We start from the raw sequence: 21,659 nt of genomic DNA on the forward strand, positions 1-21,659 counted from the left end.
TAAGTTTTTATTGCATCACTTTAATTTACTCTCCAACTGACATGCTTGAAAGTGAAGTGCAGTGATTAATAAAAAAACTTTCTGTTAGTGCCTCCGTATACCAGATGTTGTAAGCTTTATTGCATCATTTAATTTACTTTCAAGATAACATTCTAGAATGTCAAGTGCAGGGATTAATAAAAAAAATTGTCAGATTGGTCTTTGATCATATTTGCTATGATTAGGCAATTAGAGTAAGTGTTTAAGGTTTACGGCCACACCAGCTTGAGAACGACCAGTCTCATCTGACCTTGGAAGCGAAACAAGTTTGGGCCTGGATAGTACTGAGGTGGGACCCTATCTAGGAATACCAGGTGCTGTAAGCTTTTCTTGCATCACTTTAATTTACTTTCAAGATGACATGCTCAAATGTGAAGTGCAGTGATTAATAAAAAAAACTATCTGTTAGCACCTGGGAATAGCAGATGCTGTAAGTTTTTTTTGCATCACTTTAATTTAATCTGCAACTGACATGCTTGTATGTGAAGTGTACAGATTAAATAGAAATCTTTTAGTACCAGGGAATAGCAGGTGCTGTAAGATTTTATTGCATCCCTTTAATTTATGTTCAAGCTATCATGTTCAAATTTGAAGTACAGTGAATAATTAAATGAAACTATCTGTTAGCACCTGGGAATAGCAGATGCTGTAAGTTTTTGTTGCATCACTTTAATTTAATCTGCAACTGACATGCTTGTATGTGAAGTGTACAGATTAAATAGAAATCTTTTAGTACCAGGGAATAGTAGGTGCTGTAAGATTTTATTGCATCCCATTAATTTATTTTCAAGCTATCATGTTCAAATTTGAAGTGCAGTGAATAATTAAATCAAACTATCTGTTAGCACCTGGGAATAGCAGATGCTGTAAGTTTTTATTGCATTACTTTAATTTACTCTCCAACTGACATGCTTAAATGTGAAGTGCAGTGATTAATAAAAAAACTGTCTGTTAGTGCCTCCGTATACCAGATGTTGTAAGCTTTTATTGAATCATTTAATTTACTTTCAAGATAACATTCTAGAATGTCAAGTGCAGGGATTAATAAAAAAAATTGTCAGATTGGTCTTTGATCATATTTGCTATGATTAGGCAATTAGAGTAAGTGTTTAAGGCTTACGGCCACACCAGCTTGAGAACGACCAGTCTCATCTGACCTTGGAAGCGAAACAAGTTTGGGCCTAGATAGTACTGAGGTGGGACCCTATCTAGGAATACCAGGTGCTGTAAGCTTTTCTTGCATCACTTTAATTTACTTTCAAGCTGACATGCTCAAATGTGAAGTGCAGTGATTAATAAAAAAAACTATCTGTTAGCACCTGGGAATAGCAGATGCTGTAAGTTTTTTTTGCATCACTTTAATTTAATCTGCAACTGACATGCTTGTATGTGAAGTGTACAGATTAAATAGAAATCTTTTAGTACCAGGGAATAGCAGGTGCTGTAAGATTTTATTGCATCCCTTTAATTTATGTTCAAGCTATCATGTTCAAATTTGAAGTACAGTGAATAATTAAATGAAACTATCTGTTAGCACCTGGGAATAGCAGATGCTGTAAGTTTTTGTTGCATCACTTTAATTTAATCTGCAACTGACATGCTTGTATGTGAAGTGTACAGATTAAATAGAAATCTTTTAGTACCAGGGAATAGTAGGTGCTGTAAGATTTTATTGCATCCCATTAATTTATTTTCAAGCTATCATGTTCAAATTTGAAGTGCAGTGAATAATTAAATCAAACTATCTGTTAGCACCTGGGAATAGCAGATGCTGTAAGTTTTTATTGCATTACTTTAATTTACTCTCCAACTGACATGCTTAAATGTGAAGTGCAGTGATTAATAAAAAAACTGTCTGTTAGTGCCTCCGTATACCAGATGTTGTAAGCTTTTATTGAATCATTTAATTTACTTTCAAGATAACATTCTAGAATGTCAAGTGCAGGGATTAATAAAAAAAATTGTCAGATTGGTCTTTGATCATATTTGCTATGATTAGGCAATTAGAGTAAGTGTTTAAGGCTTACGGCCACACCAGCTTGAGAACGACCAGTCTCATCTGACCTTGGAAGCGAAACAAGTTTGGGCCTAGATAGTACTGAGGTGGGACCCTATCTAGGAATACCAGGTGCTGTAAGCTTTTCTTGCATCACTTTAATTTACTTTCAAGCTGACATGCTCAAATGTGAAGTGCATTGATTAATAAAAAAAACTATCTGTTAGCACCTGGGAATAGCAGATGTTGTAAGTTTTTTTAGCATCACTTTCATTTACTCTCCAACTCACATGCCTGAATGTGAAGTGCAGTGATTCATCAAAAAACTATCTGTTAGCACCTTGGACTACGAGATGCTGTAAGCTTCTCTTGCATCGCTTTAATTTACTTTCAAGATGACATGTTAGGATGTGAAGTGCAGTAATTAATTAACAAAAACTATCTGTTAGCACCTGGGAATAGCAGATGCTGTAAGTTTTTGTTGCATCACTTTAATTTAATCTGCAACTGACATGCTTGTATGTGAAGTGTACAGATTAAATAGAAATCTTTTAGTACCAGGGAATAGCAGGTGCTGTAAGATTTTATTGCATCCCTTTAATTTATGTTCAAGCTATCATGTTCAAATTTGAAGTACAGTGAATAATTAAATCAAACTATCTGTTAGCACCTGGGAATAGCAGATGCTGTAAGTTTTTGTTGCATCACTTTAATTTAATCTGCAACTGACATGCTTGTATGTGAAGTGTAAAGATTAAATAGAAATCTTTTAGTACCAGGGAATAGCAGGTGCTGTAAGATTTTATTGCATCCCTTTAATTTATGTTCAAGCTATCATGTTCAAATTTGAAGTGCAGTGAATAATTAAATCAAACTATCTGCTAGCACCTGGGAATAGCAGATGTGCTGTAAGTTTTTATTGCATCACTTTAATTTACTCTCCAACTGACATGCTTGAATGTGAAGTGCAGTGATTAATAAAAAAACTGTCTGTTAGTGCCGCCGTATACCAGATGTTGTAAGCTTTTATTGCATCATTTAATTAACTTTCAAGATAACATTCTAGAATGTCAAGTGCAGGGATTAATAAAAAAAATTGTCAGATTGGTCTTTGATCATATTTGCTATGATTAGGCAATTAGAGTAAGTGTTTAAGGCTTACGGCCACACCAGCTTGAGAACGACCAGTCTCATCTGACCTTGGAAGTGAAACAAGTTTGGGACTGGATAGTACTGAGGTGGGACCCTATCTAGGAATACCAGGTGCTGTAAGCTTTTCTTGCATCACTTTAATTTACTTTCAAGCTGACATGCTCAAATGTGAAGTGCAGTGATTAATAAAAAAAACTATCTGTTAGCACCTGGGAATAGCAAATGCTGTAAGTTTTAGTTGCATCACTTTAATTTAATCTGCAACTGACATGCTTGTATGTGAAGTGTACAGATTAAATAGAAATCTTTTAGTACCAGGGAATAGCAGGTGCTGTAAGATTTTATTGCATACCTTTAATTTATGTTCAAGCTATCATGTTCATTATTGAAGTGCAGTGAATAATTAAATCAAACTATCTGCTAGCACCTGGGAATAGCAGATGCTGTAAGTTTTTATTGCATCACTTTAATTTACTCTCCAACTGACATGCTTGAAAGTGAAGTGCAGTGATTAATAAAAAAACTTTCTGTTAGTGCCTCCGTATACCAGATGTTGTAAGCTTTATTGCATCATTTAATTTACTTTCAAGATAACATTCTAGAATGTCAAGTGCAGGGATTAATAAAAAAAATTGTCAGATTGGTCTTTGATCATATTTGCTATGATTAGGCAATTAGAGTAAGTGTTTAAGGTTTACGGCCACACCAGCTTGAGAACGACCAGTCTCATCTGACCTTGGAAGCGAAACAAGTTTGGGCCTGGATAGTACTGAGGTGGGACCCTATCTAGGAATACCAGGTGCTGTAAGCTTTTCTTGCATCACTTTAATTTACTTTCAAGATGACATGCTCAAATGTGAAGTGCAGTGATTAATAAAAAAAACTATCTGTTAGCACCTGGGAATAGCAGATGCTGTAAGTTTTTTTTGCATCACTTTCATTTACTCTCCAACTCACATGCCTGAATGTGAAGTGCAGTGATTCATCAAAAAACTATCTGTTAGCAGTTTGGACTACGAGATGCTGTAAGCTTCTCTTGCATCACTTTAATTTACTTTCAAGCTGACATGCTCAAATGTGAAGTGCAGTGATTAATAAAAAAAACTATCTGTTAGCACCTGGGAATAGCAGATGCTGTAAGTTTTTTTTGCATCACTTTAATTTAATCTGCAACTGACATGCTTGTATGTGAAGTGTACAGATTAAATAGAAATCTTTTAGTACCAGGGAATAGCAGGTGCTGTAAGATTTTATTGCATCCCTTTAATTTATGTTCAAGCTATCATGTTCAAATTTGAAGTACAGTGAATAATTAAATGAAACTATCTGTTAGCACCTGGGAATAGCAGATGCTGTAAGTTTTTGTTGCATCACTTTAATTTAATCTGCAACTGACATGCTTGTATGTGAAGTGTACAGATTAAATAGAAATCTTTTAGTACCAGGGAATAGTAGGTGCTGTAAGATTTTATTGCATCCCATTAATTTATTTTCAAGCTATCATGTTCAAATTTGAAGTGCAGTGAATAATTAAATCAAACTATCTGTTAGCACCTGGGAATAGCAGATGCTGTAAGTTTTTATTGCATTACTTTAATTTACTCTCCAACTGACATGCTTAAATGTGAAGTGCAGTGATTAATAAAAAAACTGTCTGTTAGTGCCTCCGTATACCAGATGTTGTAAGCTTTTATTGAATCATTTAATTTACTTTCAAGATAACATTCTAGAATGTCAAGTGCAGGGATTAATAAAAAAAATTGTCAGATTGGTCTTTGATCATATTTGCTATGATTAGGCAATTAGAGTAAGTGTTTAAGGCTTACGGCCACACCAGCTTGAGAACGACCAGTCTCATCTGACCTTGGAAGCGAAACAAGTTTGGGCCTAGATAGTACTGAGGTGGGACCCTATCTAGGAATACCAGGTGCTGTAAGCTTTTCTTGCATCACTTTAATTTACTTTCAAGCTGACATGCTCAAATGTGAAGTGCAGTGATTAATAAAAAAAACTATCTGTTAGCACCTGGGAATAGCAGATGCTGTAAGTTTTTGTTGCATCACTTTAATTTAATCTGCAACTGACATGCTTGTATGTGAAGTGTACAGATTAAATAGAAATCTTTTAGTACCAGGGAATAGTAGGTGCTGTAAGATTTTATTGCATCCCATTAATTTATTTTCAAGCTATCATGTTCAAATTTGAAGTGCAGTGAATAATTAAATCAAACTATCTGTTAGCACCTGGGAATAGCAGATGCTGTAAGTTTTTATTGCATTACTTTAATTTACTCTCCAACTGACATGCTTAAATGTGAAGTGCAGTGATTAATAAAAAAACTGTCTGTTAGTGCCTCCGTATACCAGATGTTGTAAGCTTTTATTGAATCATTTAATTTACTTTCAAGATAACATTCTAGAATGTCAAGTGCAGGGATTAATAAAAAAAATTGTCAGATTGGTCTTTGATCATATTTGCTATGATTAGGCAATTAGAGTAAGTGTTTAAGGCTTACGGCCACACCAGCTTGAGAACGACCAGTCTCATCTGACCTTGGAAGCGAAACAAGTTTGGGCCTAGATAGTACTGAGGTGGGACCCTATCTAGGAATACCAGGTGCTGTAAGCTTTTCTTGCATCACTTTAATTTACTTTCAAGCTGACATGCTCAAATGTGAAGTGCAGTGATTAATAAAAAAAACTATCTGTTAGCACCTGGGAATAGCAGATGTTGTAAGTTTTTTTAGCATCACTTTCATTTACTCTCCAACTCACATGCCTGAATGTGAAGTGCAGTGATTCATCAAAAAACTATCTGTTAGCACCTTGGACTACGAGATGCTGTAAGCTTCTCTTGCATCGCTTTAATTTACTTTCAAGATGACATGTTAGGATGTGAAGTGCAGTAATTAATTAACAAAAACTATCTGTTAGCACCTGGGAATAGCAGATGCTGTAAGTTTTTGTTGCATCACTTTAATTTAATCTGCAACTGACATGCTTGTATGTGAAGTGTACAGATTAAATAGAAATCTTTTAGTACCAGGGAATAGCAGGTGCTGTAAGATTTTATTGCATCCCTTTAATTTATGTTCAAGCTATCATGTTCAAATTTGAAGTACAGTGAATAATTAAATCAAACTATCTGTTAGCACCTGGGAATAGCAGATGCTGTAAGTTTTTGTTGCATCACTTTAATTTAATCTGCAACTGACATGCTTGTATGTGAAGTGTACAGATTAAATAGAAATCTTTTAGTACCAGGGAATAGCAGGTGCTGTAAGATTTTATTGCATCCCTTTAATTTATGTTCAAGCTATCATGTTCAAATTTGAAGTGCAGTGAATAATTAAATCAAACTATCTGCTAGCACCTGGGAATAGCAGATGTGCTGTAAGTTTTTATTGCATCACTTTAATTTACTCTCCAACTGACATGCTTGAATGTGAAGTGCAGTGATTAATAAAAAAACTGTCTGTTAGTGCCGCCGTATACCAGATGTTGTAAGCTTTTATTGCATCATTTAATTAACTTTCAAGATAACATTCTAGAATGTCAAGTGCAGGGATTAATAAAAAAAATTGTCAGATTGGTCTTTGATCATATTTGCTATGATTAGGCAATTAGAGTAAGTGTTTAAGGCTTACGGCCACACCAGCTTGAGAACGACCAGTCTCATCTGACCTTGGAAGTGAAACAAGTTTGGGACTGGATAGTACTGAGGTGGGACCCTATCTAGGAATACCAGGTGCTGTAAGCTTTTCTTGCATCACTTTAATTTACTTTCAAGCTGACATGCTCAAATGTGAAGTGCAGTGATTAATAAAAAAAACTATCTGTTAGCACCTGGGAATAGCAGATGCTGTAAGTTTTTTTTGCATCACTTTAATTTAATCTGCAACTGACATGCTTGTATGTGAAGTGTACAGATTAAATAGAAATCTTTTAGTACCAGGGAATAGCAGGTGCTGTAAGATTTTATTGCATCCCTTTAATTTATGTTCAAGTTATCATGTTCAAATTTGAAGTACAGTGAATAATTAAAAAAAACCTATCTGTTAGCACCTGGGAATAGCAAATGCTGTAAGTTTTTGTTGCATCACTTTAATTTAATCTGCAACTGACATGCTTGTATGTGAAGTGTACAGATTAAATAGAAATCTTTTAGTACCAGGGAATAGCAGGTGCTGTAAGATTTTATTGCATCCCTTTAATTTATGTTCAAGCTATCATGTTCAAATTTGAAGTACAGTGAATAATTAAATCAAACTATCTGTTAGCACCTGGGAATAGCAGATGCTGTAAATTTTTGTTGCATCACTTTAATTTAATCTGCAACTGACATGCTTGTATGTGAAGTGTACAGATTAAATAGAAATCTTTTAGTACCAGGGAATAGCAGGTGCTGTAAGATTTTATTGCATACCTTTAATTTATGTTCAAGCTATCATGTTCATTATTGAAGTGCAGTGAATAATTAAATCAAAATATCTGCTAGCACCTGGGAATAGCAGATGCTGTAAGTTTTTATTGCATCACTTTAATTTACTCTCCAACTGACATGCTTGAATGTGAAGTGCAGTGATTAATAAAAAAACTGTCTGTTAGTGCCTCCGTATACCAGATGTTGTAAGATATTATTGCATCATTTAATTTACTTTCAAGATAACATTCTAGAATGTCAAGTGCAGGGATTAATAAAAAAAATTGTCAGATTGGTCTTTGATCATATTTGCTATGATTAGGCAATTAGAGTAAGTGTTTAAGGCTTATGGCCACACCAGCTTGAGAATGACCAGTCTCATCTGACCTTGGAAGCGAAACAAGTTTGGGCCTGGATAGTACTGAGGTGGGACCCTATCTAGGAATACCAGGTGCTGTAAGCTTTTCTTGCATCACTTTAATTTACTTTCAAGCTGACATGCTCAAATGTGAAGTGCAGTGATTAATAAAAAAAACTATCTGTTAGCACCTGGGAATAGCAGATGCTGTAAGTTTTTGTTGCATCACTTTAATTTAATCTGCAACTGACATGCTTGTATGTGAAGTGTACAGATTAAATAGAAATCTTTTAGTACCAGGGAATAGCAGGTGCTGTAAGATTTTATTGCATCCCTTTAATTTATGTTCAAGCTATCATGTTCATTATTGAAGTGCAGTGAATAATTAAATCAAAATATCTGCTAGCACCTGGGAATAGCAGATGCTGTAAGTTTTTGTTGCATCACTTTAATTTAATCTGCAACTGACATGCTTTTATGTGAAGTGTACAGATTAAATAGAAATATTTTAGTACCAGGGAATAGCAGGTGCTGTAAGATTTTATTGCATCCCTTTTATTTATGTTCAAGCTATCATGTTCATTATTGAAGTGCATTGAATAATTAAATCAAAATATCTGCTAGCACCTGGGAATAGCAGATGCTGTAAGTTTTTATTGCATCACTTTAATTTACTCTCCAACTGACATGCTTGAATGTGAAGTGCAGTGATTAATAAAAAAACTGTCTGCTAGTGCCTCCGTATACCAGATGTTGTAAGCTTTTATTGCATCATTTAATTTACTTTCAAGATAACATTCTAGAATGTCAAGTGCAGGGATTAATAAAAAAATTGTCAGATTGGTCTTTGATCATATTTGCTATGATTAGGCAATTAGAGTAAGTGTTTAAGGCTTACGGCCACACCAGCTTGAGAACGACCAGTCTCTTCTGACCTTGGAAGCGAAACAAGTTTGGGCCTGGATAGTACTGAGGTGGGACCCTATCTAGGAATACCAGGTGCTGTAAGCTTTTCTTGCATCACTTTAATTTACTTTCAAGATGACATGCTCAAATGTGAAGTGCAGTGATTAATAAAAAAAACTATCTGTTAGCACCTGGGAATAGCAGATGCTGTAAGTTTTTTTTGCATCACTTTCATTTACTCTCCAACTCACATGCCTGAATGTGAAGTGCAGTGATTCATCAAAAAACTATCTGTTAGCAGTTTGGACTACGAGATGCTGTAAGCTTCTCTTGCATCACTTTAATTTACTTTCAAGATGACATGCTAGGATGTGAAGTGCAGTGATTAATTAAAAAAAAACTATCTGTTAGCACCTGGGAATAGCAAATGCTGTAAGTTTTAGTTGCATCACTTTAATTTAATCTGCAACTGACATGCTTGTATGTGAAGTGTACAGATTAAATAGAAATCTTTTAGTACCAGGGAATAGCAGGTGCTGTAAGATTTTATTGCATACCTTTAATTTATGTTCAAGCTATCATGTTCATTATTGAAGTGCAGTGAATAATTAAATCAAACTATCTGCTAGCACCTGGGAATAGCAGATGCTGTAAGTTTTTATTGCATCACTTTAATTTACTCTCCAACTGACATGCTTGAATGTGAAGTGCAGTGATTAATAAAAACACTGTCTGTTAGTGCCTCCGTATACCAGATGTTGTAAGCTTTATTGCATCATTTAATTTACTTTCAAGATAACATTCTAGAATGTCAAGTGCAGGGATTAATAAAAAAAATTGTCAGATTGGTCTTTGATCATATTTGCTATGATTAGGCAATTAGAGTAAGTGTTTAAGGTTTACGGCCACACCAGCTTGAGAACGACCAGTCTCATCTGACCTTGGAAGCGAAACAAGTTTGGGCCTGGATAGTACTGAGGTGGGACCCTATCTAGGAATACCAGGTGCTGTAAGCTTTTCTTGCATCACTTTAATTTACTTTCAAGATGACATGCTCAAATGTGAAGTGCAGTGATTAATAAAAAAAACTATCTGTTAGCACCTGGGAATAGCAGATGCTGTAAGTTTTTTTTGCATCACTTTCATTTACTCTCCAACTCACATGCCTGAATGTGAAGTGCAGTGATTCATCAAAAAACTATCTGTTAGCAGTTTGGACTACGAGATGCTGTAAGCTTCTCTTGCATCACTTTAATTTACTTTCAAGATGACATGCTAGGATGTGAAGTGCAGTGATTAATTAAAAAAAAACTATCTGTTAGCACCTGGGAATAGCAAATGCTGTAAGTTTTAGTTGCATCACTTTAATTTAATCTGCAACTGACATGCTTGTATGTGAAGTGTACAGATTAAATAGAAATCTTTTAGTACCAGGGAAGAGCAGGTGCTGTAAGATTTTATTGCATCCCTTTAATTTATGTTCAAGCTATCATGTTCAAATTTGAAGTGCAGTGAATAATTAAATCAAACTATCTGTTAGCACCTGGGAATAGCAGATGCTGTAAGTTTTTATTGCATCACTTTAATTTACTCTCCAACTGACATGCTTGAATGTGAAGTGCAGTGTTTAATAAAAAAACTGTCTGTTAGTGCCACCGTATACCAGATGTTGTAAGCTTTTATTGCATCATTTAATTTACTTTCAAGATAACATTCTAGAATGTCAAGTGCAGGGATTAATTAAAAAAATTGTCAGATTGGTCTTTGATCATATTTGCTATGATTAGGCAATTAGAGTAAGTGTTTAAGGCTTACGGCCACACCAGCTTGAGAACGACCAGTCTCATCTGACCTTGGAAGCGAAACAAGTTTGGGCCTAGATAGTACTGAGGTGGGACCCTATCTAGGAATACCAGGTGCTGTAAGCTTTTCTTGCATCACTTTAATTTACTTTCAAGCTGACATGCTCAAATGTGAAGTGCAGTGATTAATAAAAAAAACTATCTGTTAGCACCTGGGAATAGCAGATGTTGTAAGTTTTTTTAGCATCACTTTCATTTACTCTCCAACTCACATGCCTGAATGTGAAGTGCAGTGATTCATCAAAAAACTATCTGTTAGCACCTTGGACTACGAGATGCTGTAAGCTTCTCTTGCATCGCTTTAATTTACTTTCAAGATGACATGTTAGGATGTGAAGTGCAGTAATTAATTAACAAAAACTATCTGTTAGCACCTGGGAATAGCAGATGCTGTAAGTTTTTGTTGCATCACTTTAATTTAATCTGCAACTGACATGCTTGTATGTGAAGTGTACAGATTAAATAGAAATCTTTTAGTACCAGGGAATAGCAGGTGCTGTAAGATTTTATTGCATCCCTTTAATTTATGTTCAAGCTATCATGTTCAAATTTGAAGTACAGTGAATAATTAAATCAAACTATCTGTTAGCACCTGGGAATAGCAGATGCTGTAAGTTTTTGTTGCATCACTTTAATTTAATCTGCAACTGACATGCTTGTATGTGAAGTGTACAGATTAAATAGAAATCTTTTAGTACCAGGGAATAGCAGGTGCTGTAAGATTTTATTGCATCCCTTTAATTTATGTTCAAGCTATCATGTTCAAATTTGAAGTGCAGTGAATAATTAAATCAAACTATCTGCTAGCACCTGGGAATAGCAGATGTGCTGTAAGTTTTTATTGCATCACTTTAATTTACTCTCCAACTGACATGCTTGAATGTGAAGTGCAGTGATTAATAAAAAAACTGTCTGTTAGTGCCGCCGTATACCAGATGTTGTAAGCTTTTATTGCATCATTTAATTAACTTTCAAGATAACATTCTAGAATGTCAAGTGCAGGGATTAATAAAAAAAATTGTCAGATTGGTCTTTGATCATATTTGCTATGATTAGGCAATTAGAGTAAGTGTTTAAGGCTTACGGCCACACCAGCTTGAGAACGACCAGTCTCATCTGACCTTGGAAGTGAAACAAGTTTGGGACTGGATAGTACTGAGGTGGGACCCTATCTAGGAATACCAGGTGCTGTAAGCTTTTCTTGCATCACTTTAATTTACTTTCAAGCTGACATGCTCAAATGTGAAGTGCAGTGATTAATAAAAAAAACTATCTGTTAGCACCTGGGAATAGCAGATGCTGTAAGTTTTTTTTGCATCACTTTAATTTAATCTGCAACTGACATGCTTGTATGTGAAGTGTACAGATTAAATAGAAATCTTTTAGTACCAGGGAATAGCAGGTGCTGTAAGATTTTATTGCATCCCTTTAATTTATGTTCAAGCTATCATGTTCAAATTTGAAGTACAGTGAATAATTAAAAAAAACCTATCTGTTAGCACCTGGGAATAGCAAATGCTGTAAGTTTTTGTTGCATCACTTTAATTTAATCTGCAACTGACATGCTTGTATGTGAAGTGTACAGATTAAATAGAAATCTTTTAGTACCAGGGAATAGCAGGTGCTGTAAGATTTTATTGCATCCCTTTAATTTATGTTCAAGCTATCATGTTCAAATTTGAAGTACAGTGAATAATTAAATCAAACTATCTGTTAGCACCTGGGAATAGCAGATGCTGTAAATTTTTGTTGCATCACTTTAATTTAATCTGCAACTGACATGCTTGTATGTGAAGTGTACAGATTAAATAGAAATCTTTTAGTACCAGGGAATAGCAGGTGCTGTAAGATTTTATTGCATACCTTTAATTTATGTTCAAGCTATCATGTTCATTATTGAAGTGCAGTGAATAATTAAATCAAAATATCTGCTAGCACCTGGGAATAGCAGATGCTGTAAGTTTTTATTGCATCACTTTAATTTACTCTCCAACTGACATGCTTGAATGTGAAGTGCAGTGATTAATAAAAAAACTGTCTGTTAGTGCCTCCGTATACCAGATGTTGTAAGATATTATTGCATCATTTAATTTACTTTCAAGATAACATTCTAGAATGTCAAGTGCAGGGATTAATAAAAAAAATTGTCAGATTGGTCTTTGATCATATTTGCTATGATTAGGCAATTAGAGTAAGTGTTTAAGGCTTATGGCCACACCAGCTTGAGAATGACCAGTCTCATCTGACCTTGGAAGCGAAACAAGTTTGGGCCTGGATAGTACTGAGGTGGGACCCTATCTAGGAATACCAGGTGCTGTAAGCTTTTCTTGCATCACTTTAATTTACTTTCAAGCTGACATGCTCAAATGTGAAGTGCAGTGATTAATAAAAAAAACTATCTGTTAGCACCTGGGAATAGCAGATGCTGTAAGTTTTTGTTGCATCACTTTAATTTAATCTGCAACTGACATGCTTGTATGTGAAGTGTACAGATTAAATAGAAATCTTTTAGTACCAGGGAATAGCAGGTGCTGTAAGATTTTATTGCATCCCTTTAATTTATGTTCAAGCTATCATGTTCATTATTGAAGTGCAGTGAATAATTAAATCAAAATATCTGCTAGCACCTGGGAATAGCAGATGCTGTAAGTTTTTGTTGCATCACTTTAATTTAATCTGCAACTGACATGCTTTTATGTGAAGTGTACAGATTAAATAGAAATATTTTAGTACCAGGGAATAGCAGGTGCTGTAAGATTTTATTGCATCCCTTTTATTTATGTTCAAGCTATCATGTTCATTATTGAAGTGCATTGAATAATTAAATCAAAATATCTGCTAGCACCTGGGAATAGCAGATGCTGTAAGTTTTTATTGCATCACTTTAATTTACTCTCCAACTGACATGCTTGAATGTGAAGTGCAGTGATTAATAAAAAAACTGTCTGCTAGTGCCTCCGTATACCAGATGTTGTAAGCTTTTATTGCATCATTTAATTTACTTTCAAGATAACATTCTAGAATGTCAAGTGCAGGGATTAATAAAAAAATTGTCAGATTGGTCTTTGATCATATTTGCTATGATTAGGCAATTAGAGTAAGTGTTTAAGGCTTACGGCCACACCAGCTTGAGAACGACCAGTCTCTTCTGACCTTGGAAGCGAAACAAGTTTGGGCCTGGATAGTACTGAGGTGGGACCCTATCTAGGAATACCAGGTGCTGTAAGCTTTTCTTGCATCACTTTAATTTACTTTCAAGATGACATGCTCAAATGTGAAGTGCAGTGATTAATAAAAAAAACTATCTGTTAGCACCTGGGAATAGCAGATGCTGTAAGTTTTTTTTGCATCACTTTCATTTACTCTCCAACTCACATGCCTGAATGTGAAGTGCAGTGATTCATCAAAAAACTATCTGTTAGCAGTTTGGACTACGAGATGCTGTAAGCTTCTCTTGCATCACTTTAATTTACTTTCAAGATGACATGCTAGGATGTGAAGTGCAGTGATTAATTAAAAAAAAACTATCTGTTAGCACCTGGGAATAGCAAATGCTGTAAGTTTTAGTTGCATCACTTTAATTTAATCTGCAACTGACATGCTTGTATGTGAAGTGTACAGATTAAATAGAAATCTTTTAGTACCAGGGAATAGCAGGTGCTGTAAGATTTTATTGCATACCTTTAATTTATGTTCAAGCTATCATGTTCATTATTGAAGTGCAGTGAATAATTAAATCAAACTATCTGCTAGCACCTGGGAATAGCAGATGCTGTAAGTTTTTATTGCATCACTTTAATTTACTCTCCAACTGACATGCTTGAATGTGAAGTGCAGTGATTAATAAAAACACTGTCTGTTAGTGCCTCCGTATACCAGATGTTGTAAGCTTTATTGCATCATTTAATTTACTTTCAAGATAACATTCTAGAATGTCAAGTGCAGGGATTAATAAAAAAAATTGTCAGATTGGTCTTTGATCATATTTGCTATGATTAGGCAATTAGAGTAAGTGTTTAAGGTTTACGGCCACACCAGCTTGAGAACGACCAGTCTCATCTGACCTTGGAAGCGAAACAAGTTTGGGCCTGGATAGTACTGAGGTGGGACCCTATCTAGGAATACCAGGTGCTGTAAGCTTTTCTTGCATCACTTTAATTTACTTTCAAGATGACATGCTCAAATGTGAAGTGCAGTGATTAATAAAAAAAACTATCTGTTAGCACCTGGGAATAGCAGATGCTGTAAGTTTTTTTTGCATCACTTTCATTTACTCTCCAACTCACATGCCTGAATGTGAAGTGCAGTGATTCATCAAAAAACTATCTGTTAGCAGTTTGGACTACGAGATGCTGTAAGCTTCTCTTGCATCACTTTAATTTACTTTCAAGATGACATGCTAGGATGTGAAGTGCAGTGATTAATTAAAAAAAAACTATCTGTTAGCACCTGGGAATAGCAAATGCTGTAAGTTTTAGTTGCATCACTTTAATTTAATCTGCAACTGACATGCTTGTATGTGAAGTGTACAGATTAAATAGAAATCTTTTAGTACCAGGGAAGAGCAGGTGCTGTAAGATTTTATTGCATCCCTTTAATTTATGTTCAAGCTATCATGTTCAAATTTGAAGTGCAGTGAATAATTAAATCAAACTATCTGTTAGCACCTGGGAATAGCAGATGCTGTAAGTTTTTATTGCATCACTTTAATTTACTCTCCAACTGACATGCTTGAATGTGAAGTGCAGTGTTTAATAAAAAAACTGTCTGTTAGTGCCACCGTATACCAGATGTTGTAAGCTTTTATTGCATCATTTAATTTACTTTCAAGATAACATTCTAGAATGTAAAGTGCAGGGATTAATTAAAAAAATTGTCAGATTGGTCTTTGATCATATTTGCTATGATTAGGCAATTTGCGTAATTGTTTAAGGCTTATGGCCACACCAGCTTGAGAACGCCCAATCTCCTCTGACCTTGGAAGCTAAGCAAGTTTGGGCCTTGATAGTACTGAGGTGGGACCCTACCTAGGAATACCAGGTGCTGTAAGCTTTTCTTGCATCACTTTAAATTACTTTCAAGCTGACATGCTCAAATGTGAAGTGCAGTGATTAATAAAAAAAACTATCTGTTAGCACCTTGGACTACGAGATGCTGTAAGCTTCTCTGGCATCACTTTAATTTACTTTCAAGATGACATGTTAGGATGTGAAGTGCAGTGATTAATTTAAAAAAACTATCTGTTAGCACCTGGGAATAGCAGATGCTGTAAGTTCTTGTTGCATCACTTTAATTTAATCTGCAACTGACATACTTGTATGTGAAGTGTACAGATTAAATAGAAATATTTTAGTACCAGGGAATAGCAGGTGCTGTAAGATTTTATTGCATCCCTTTAATTTATGTTCAAGCTATCATGTTCAAATTTGAAGTGCAGTGAATAATTAAATCAAACTATCTGCTAGCACCTGGGAATAGCAGATGCTGTACATTTTTATTGCATCACTTTAATTTACTCTCCAACTGACATGCTTGAATGTGAAGTGCAGTGATTAATAAAAAAACTGTCTGTTAGTGCCTCCGTATACCAGATGTTGTAAGCTTTTATTGCATCATTAATTTACTTTCAAGATAACATTCTAGAATGTCAAGTGCAGGGATTAATAAAAAAAACTATCTGTTAGCACCTGGGAATAGCAGATGCTGTAAGTTTTTTTTGCATCACTTTCATTTACTCTCCAACTCACATGCCTGAATGTGAAGTGCAGTGATTCATCAAAAAACTATCTGTTAGCACCTTGGACTACGAGATGCTGTAAGCTTCTCTTGCATCACTTTAATTTACTTTCAAAATGACATGTTAGGATGTGAAGTGCAGTGATTAATTAAAAAAACTGTCTGTTAGTGCCTCCGTATACCAGATGTTGTAAGCTTTTATTGAATCATTTAATTTACTTTCAAGATAACATTCTAGAATGTAAAGTGCAGGGATTAATTAAAAAAATTGTCAGATTGGTCTTTGATCATATTTGCTATGATTAGGCAATTTGCGTAATTGTTTAAGGCTTACGGCCACACCAGCTTGAGAACGCCCAATCTCATCTGACCTTGGAAACTAAGCAAGTTTGGGCCTGGATAGTACTGAGGTGGGACCCTACCTAGGAATACCAGGTGCTGTAAGCTTTTCTTGCATCACTTTAAATTACTTTCAAGCTGACATGCTCAAATGTGAAGTGCAGTGATTAATAAAAAAAACTATCTGTTAGCACCTGGGAATAGCAGATGCTGTAAGTTTTTTTTGCATCACTTTCATTTACTCTCCAACTCACATGCCTGAATGTGAAGTGCAGTGATTCATCAAAAAACTATCTGTTAGCACCTTGGACTACGAGATGCTGTAAGCTTCTCTTGCATCACTTTAATTTACTTTCAAGATGACATGTTAGGATGTGAAGTGCAGTGATTAATTTAAAAAAACTATCTGTTAGCACCTGGGAATAGCAGATGCTGTAAGTTCTTGTTGCATCACTTTAATTTAATCTGCAACTGACATACTTGTATGTGAAGTGTACAGATTAAATAGAAATATTTTAGTACCAGGGAATAGCAGGTGCTGTAAGATTTTATTGCATCCCTTTAATTTATGTTCAAGCTATCATGTTCAAATTTGAAGTGCAGTGAATAATTAAATCAAACTATCTGCTAGCACCTGGGAATAGCAGATGCTGTACATTTTTATTGCATCACTTTAATTTACTCTCCAACTGACATGCTTGAATGTGAAGTGCAGTGATTAATAAAAAAACTGTCTGTTAGTGCCTCCGTATACCAGATGTTGTAAGCTTTTATTGCATCATTAATTTACTTTCAAGATAACATTCTAGAATGTCAAGTGCAGGGATTAATAAAAAAAACTATCTGTTAGCACCTGGGAATAGCAGATGCTGTAAGTTTTTGTTGCATCACTTTAATTTAATCTGCAACTGACATGCTTGAATGTGAAGTGCAGTGATTAATAAAAAAACTGTCTGTTAGTGCCACCGTATACCAGATGTAAGCTTTTATTGCATCATTTAATTTACTTTCAAGATAACATTCTAGAATGTAAAGTGCAGGGATTAATTAAAAAAATTGTCAGATTGGTCTTTGATCATATTTGCTATGATTAGGCAATTTGCGTAATTGTTTAAGGCTTACGGCCACACCAGCTTGAGAACGCCCAATCTCCTCTGACCTTGGAAGCTAAGCAAGTTTGGGCCTGGATAGTACTGAGGTGGGACCCTACCTAGGAATACCAGGTGCTGTAAGCTTTTCTTGCATCACTTTAAATTACTTTCAAGCTGACATGCTCAAATGTGAAGTGCAGTGATTAATAAAAAAAACTATCTGTTAGCACCTGGGAATAGCAGATGCTGTAAGTTTTTTTTGCATCACTTTCATTTAATCTGCAACTGACATGCTTGTATGTGAAGTTTACAGATTAAATAGAAATCTTTTAGTACCAGGGAATAGCAGGTGCTGTAAGATTTTATTGCATCCCTTTAATTTATTTTCAAGCTATCATGTTCAAATTTGAAGTGCAGTGAATAATTAAATCAAACTATCTGTTAGCACCTGGGAATAGCAGATGCTGTAAGTTTTTATTGCATCACTTTCATTTACTCTCCAACTGACATGCTTGAATGTGAAGTGCAGTGTTTAATAAAAAAACTGTCTGTTAGTGCCACCGTATACCAGATGTAAGCTTTTATTGCATCATTTAATTTACTTTCAAGATAACATTCTAGAATGTAAAGTGCAGGGATTAATTAAAAAAATTGTCAGATTGGTCTTTGATCATATTTGCTATGATTAGGCAATTTGCGTAATTGTTTAAGGCTTACGGCCACACCAGCTTGAGAACGCCCAATCTCCTCTGACCTTGGAAACTAAGCAAGATTGGGCCTGGATAGTACTGAGGTGGGACCCTACCTAGGAATACCAGGTGCTGTAAGATTTTCTTGCATCACTTTAAATTACTTTCAAGCTGACATGCTCAAATGTGAAGTGCAGTGATTAATAAAAAAAACTATCTGTTAGCACCTGGGAATAGCAGATGCTGTAAGTTTTTTTTGCATCACTTTCATTTACTCTCCAACTCACATGCCTGAATGTGAAGTGCAGTGATTCATCAAAAACTATCTGTTAGCACATTGGACTACGAGATGCTGTAAGCTTCTCTTGCATCACTTTAATTTACTTTTAAGATGACATGCTAGGATGTGAAGTGCAGTGATTAATTAAAAAAACTATCTGTTAGCACCTGGGAATAGCAGATGCTGTAAGTTTTTGTTGCATCACTTTAATTTAATCTGCAACTGACATGCTTGTATGTGAAGTGTACAGATTAAATAGAAATCTTTTAGTACCAGGGAATAGCAGGTGCTGTAAGATTTTATTGCATCCCTTTAATTTATTTTCAAGCTATCATGTTCAAATTTGAAGTGCAGTGAATAATTAAATCAAACTATCTGTTAGCACCTGGGAATAGCAGATGCTGTAAGTTTTTGTTGCATCACTTTAATTTACTCTCCAACTGACATGCTTGAATGTGAAGTGCAGTGTTTAATAAAAAAACTGTCTGTTAGTGCCACCGTATACCAGATGTTGTAAGCTTTTATTGCATCATTTAATTTACTTTCAAGATAACATTCTAGAATGTAAAGTGCAGGGATTAATTAAAAAAAAATGTCAGATTGGTCTTTGATCATATTTGCTATGATTAGGCAATTTGAGTAATCGTTTAAGGCTTACGGCCACACCAGCTTGAGAACGCCCAATCTCATCTGACCTTGGAAGCTAAGCAAGTTTGGGCCTGGATAGTACTGAGGTGGGACCCTACCTAGGAATACCAGGTGCTGTAAGCTTTTCTTGCATCACTTTAAATTACTTTCAAGCTGACATGCTCAAATGTGAAGTGCAGTGATTAATAAAAAAAACTATCTGTTAGCACCTGGGAATAGCAGATGCTGTAAGTTTTTGTTGCATCACTTTAATTTAATCTGCAACTGACATGCTTGTATGTGAAGTTTACAGATTAAATAGAAATCTTTTAGTACCAGGGAATAGCAGGTGCTGTAAGATTTTATTGCATCCCTTTAATTTATTTTCAAGCTATCATGTTCAAATTTGAAGTGCAGTGAATAATTAAATCAAACTATCTGTTAGCACCTGGGAATAGCAGATGCTGTAAGTTTTTATTGCATCACTTTAATTTACTCTCCAACTGACATGCTTGAATGTGAAGTGCAGTGTTTAATAAAAAAACTGTCTGTTAGTGCCACCGTATACCAGATGTAAGCTTTTATTGCATCATTTAATTTACTTTCAAGATAACATTCTAGAATGTAAAGTGCAGGGATTAATTAAAAAAATTGTCAGATTGGTCTTTGATCATATTTGCTATGATTAGGCAATTTGCGTAATTGTTTAAAGCTTACGGCCACACCATCTTGAGAACGCCTAATCTCCTCTGACCTTGGAAGCTAAGCAAGTTTGGGCCTGGATAGTACTGAGGTGGGACCCTACCTAGGAATACCAGGTGCTGTAAGCTTTTCTTGCATCACTTTAAATTACTTTCAAGCTGACATGCTCAAATGTGAAGTGCAGTGATTAATTAAAAAAAACTATCTGTTAGCACCTGGGAATAGCAGATGCTGTAAGTTTTTTTTGCATCACTTTCATTTAATCTGCAACTGACATGCTTGTATGTGAAGTTTACAGATTAAATAGAAATCTTTTAGTACCAGGGAATAGCAGGTGCTGTAAGATTTTATTGCATCCCTTTAATTTATTTTCAAGCTATCATGTTCAAATTTGAAGTGCAGTGAATTATTAAATCAAACTATCTGTTAGCACCTGGGAATAGCAGATGCTGTAAGTTTTTATTGCATCACTTTCATTTACTCTCCAACTGACATGCTTGAATGTGAAGTGCATTGTTTAATAAAAAAACTGTCTGTTAGTGCCACCGTATACCAGATGTAAGCTTTTATTGCATCATTTAATTTACTTTCAAGATAACATTCTAGAATGTAAAGTGCAGGGATTAATTAAAAAAATTGTCAGATTGGTCTTTGATCATATTTGCTATGATTAGGCAATTAGAGTAATTGTTTAAGACTTATGGCCACACCAGCTTGAGAACGCCCAATCTCGTCTGACCTTGGAAGCTAAGCAAGTTTGGGCCTGGATAGTACTGAGGTGGGACCCTACCTAGGAATACCAGGTGCTGTAAGCTTTTCTTGCATCACTTTAAATTACTTTCAAGCTGACATGCTCAAATGTGAAGTGCAGTGATTAATAAAAAAAACTATCTGTTAGCACCTGGGAATAGCAGATGCTGTAAGTTTTTTTTGCATCACTTTCATTTACTCTCCAACTCACATGCCTGAATGTGAAGTGCAGTGATTCATCAAAAAACTATCTGTTAGCACCTTGGACTACGAGATGCTGTAAGCTTCTCTTGCATCACTTTAATTTACTTTCAAGCTGACATGCTCAAATGTGAAGTGCAGTGATTAATTAAAAAAAACTATCTGTTAGCACCTGGGAATAGCAGATGCTGTAAGTTTTTTTTGCATCACTTTCATTTAATCTGCAACTGACATGCTTGTATGTGAAGTTTACAGATTAAATAGAAATCTTTTAGTACCAGGGAATAGCAGGTGCTGTAAGATTTTATTGCATCCCTTTAATTTATTTTCAAGCTATCATGTTCAAATTTGAAGTGCAGTGAATTATTAAATCAAACTATCTGTTAGCACCTGGGAATAGCAGATGCTGTAAGTTTTTATTGCATCACTTTCATTTACTCTCCAACTGACATGCTTGAATGTGAAGTGCATTGTTTAATAAAAAAACTGTCTGTTAGTGCCACCGTATA

The 21,659-nt window shown here is 35.1% G+C and overlaps 1 non-coding gene and 22 pseudogenes across 1 annotated transcript; all 23 read left to right on the top strand.

Moving 5' to 3' along the window:
* Positions 1–246: 246 nt before the first annotated feature.
* On the top strand, positions 247–365 carry LOC145644111 (5S ribosomal RNA; annotated as a pseudogene).
* A 788-nt stretch (positions 366–1,153) lies between these two features.
* On the top strand, positions 1,154–1,272 carry LOC145644758 (5S ribosomal RNA; annotated as a pseudogene).
* Positions 1,273–2,060: 788 nt separating this feature from the next.
* LOC145644760 (5S ribosomal RNA) lies at positions 2,061–2,179 on the top strand (annotated as a pseudogene).
* A 1,012-nt stretch (positions 2,180–3,191) lies between these two features.
* LOC145644878 (5S ribosomal RNA) lies at positions 3,192–3,310 on the top strand (annotated as a pseudogene).
* Positions 3,311–3,879: 569 nt separating this feature from the next.
* Positions 3,880–3,998, top strand: LOC145644112 (5S ribosomal RNA; annotated as a pseudogene).
* Positions 3,999–5,007: 1,009 nt separating this feature from the next.
* LOC145644761 (5S ribosomal RNA) lies at positions 5,008–5,126 on the top strand (annotated as a pseudogene).
* Positions 5,127–5,696: 570 nt separating this feature from the next.
* Positions 5,697–5,815, top strand: LOC145644762 (5S ribosomal RNA; annotated as a pseudogene).
* A 1,012-nt stretch (positions 5,816–6,827) lies between these two features.
* On the top strand, positions 6,828–6,946 carry LOC145644879 (5S ribosomal RNA; annotated as a pseudogene).
* A 1,007-nt stretch (positions 6,947–7,953) lies between these two features.
* LOC145644697 (5S ribosomal RNA) lies at positions 7,954–8,072 on the top strand (annotated as a pseudogene).
* A 787-nt stretch (positions 8,073–8,859) lies between these two features.
* Positions 8,860–8,978, top strand: LOC145644569 (5S ribosomal RNA; annotated as a pseudogene).
* Positions 8,979–9,770: 792 nt separating this feature from the next.
* Positions 9,771–9,889, top strand: LOC145644113 (5S ribosomal RNA; annotated as a pseudogene).
* A 793-nt stretch (positions 9,890–10,682) lies between these two features.
* On the top strand, positions 10,683–10,801 carry LOC145644763 (5S ribosomal RNA; annotated as a pseudogene).
* Positions 10,802–11,813: 1,012 nt separating this feature from the next.
* LOC145644880 (5S ribosomal RNA) lies at positions 11,814–11,932 on the top strand (annotated as a pseudogene).
* Positions 11,933–12,939: 1,007 nt separating this feature from the next.
* LOC145644698 (5S ribosomal RNA) lies at positions 12,940–13,058 on the top strand (annotated as a pseudogene).
* Positions 13,059–13,845: 787 nt separating this feature from the next.
* LOC145644570 (5S ribosomal RNA) lies at positions 13,846–13,964 on the top strand (annotated as a pseudogene).
* A 792-nt stretch (positions 13,965–14,756) lies between these two features.
* Positions 14,757–14,875, top strand: LOC145644115 (5S ribosomal RNA; annotated as a pseudogene).
* Positions 14,876–15,668: 793 nt separating this feature from the next.
* Positions 15,669–15,787, top strand: LOC145650733 (5S ribosomal RNA; annotated as a pseudogene).
* A 1,012-nt stretch (positions 15,788–16,799) lies between these two features.
* Positions 16,800–16,918, top strand: LOC145648724 (5S ribosomal RNA; annotated as a pseudogene).
* Positions 16,919–17,926: 1,008 nt separating this feature from the next.
* LOC145648215 (5S ribosomal RNA) lies at positions 17,927–18,045 on the top strand (annotated as a pseudogene).
* Positions 18,046–18,612: 567 nt separating this feature from the next.
* LOC145644340 (5S ribosomal RNA) lies at positions 18,613–18,731 on the top strand (annotated as a pseudogene).
* Positions 18,732–19,522: 791 nt separating this feature from the next.
* On the top strand, positions 19,523–19,641 carry LOC145651092 (5S ribosomal RNA). Its single transcript, XR_014116769.1, has one exon. It is a non-coding gene; the product is annotated as a 5S ribosomal RNA (ribosomal RNA).
* Positions 19,642–20,208: 567 nt separating this feature from the next.
* LOC145649915 (5S ribosomal RNA) lies at positions 20,209–20,327 on the top strand (annotated as a pseudogene).
* Positions 20,328–20,895: 568 nt separating this feature from the next.
* LOC145649165 (5S ribosomal RNA) lies at positions 20,896–21,014 on the top strand (annotated as a pseudogene).
* Positions 21,015–21,659: the final 645 nt, after the last annotated feature.

Source organism: Electrophorus electricus, chromosome 13 (genome assembly GCF_041902795.1).
Source record: "Electrophorus electricus isolate QZ-2024a chromosome 13, ASM4190279v1, whole genome shotgun sequence".
Taxonomy (NCBI): Eukaryota; Metazoa; Chordata; class Actinopteri; order Gymnotiformes; family Gymnotidae; genus Electrophorus; species Electrophorus electricus.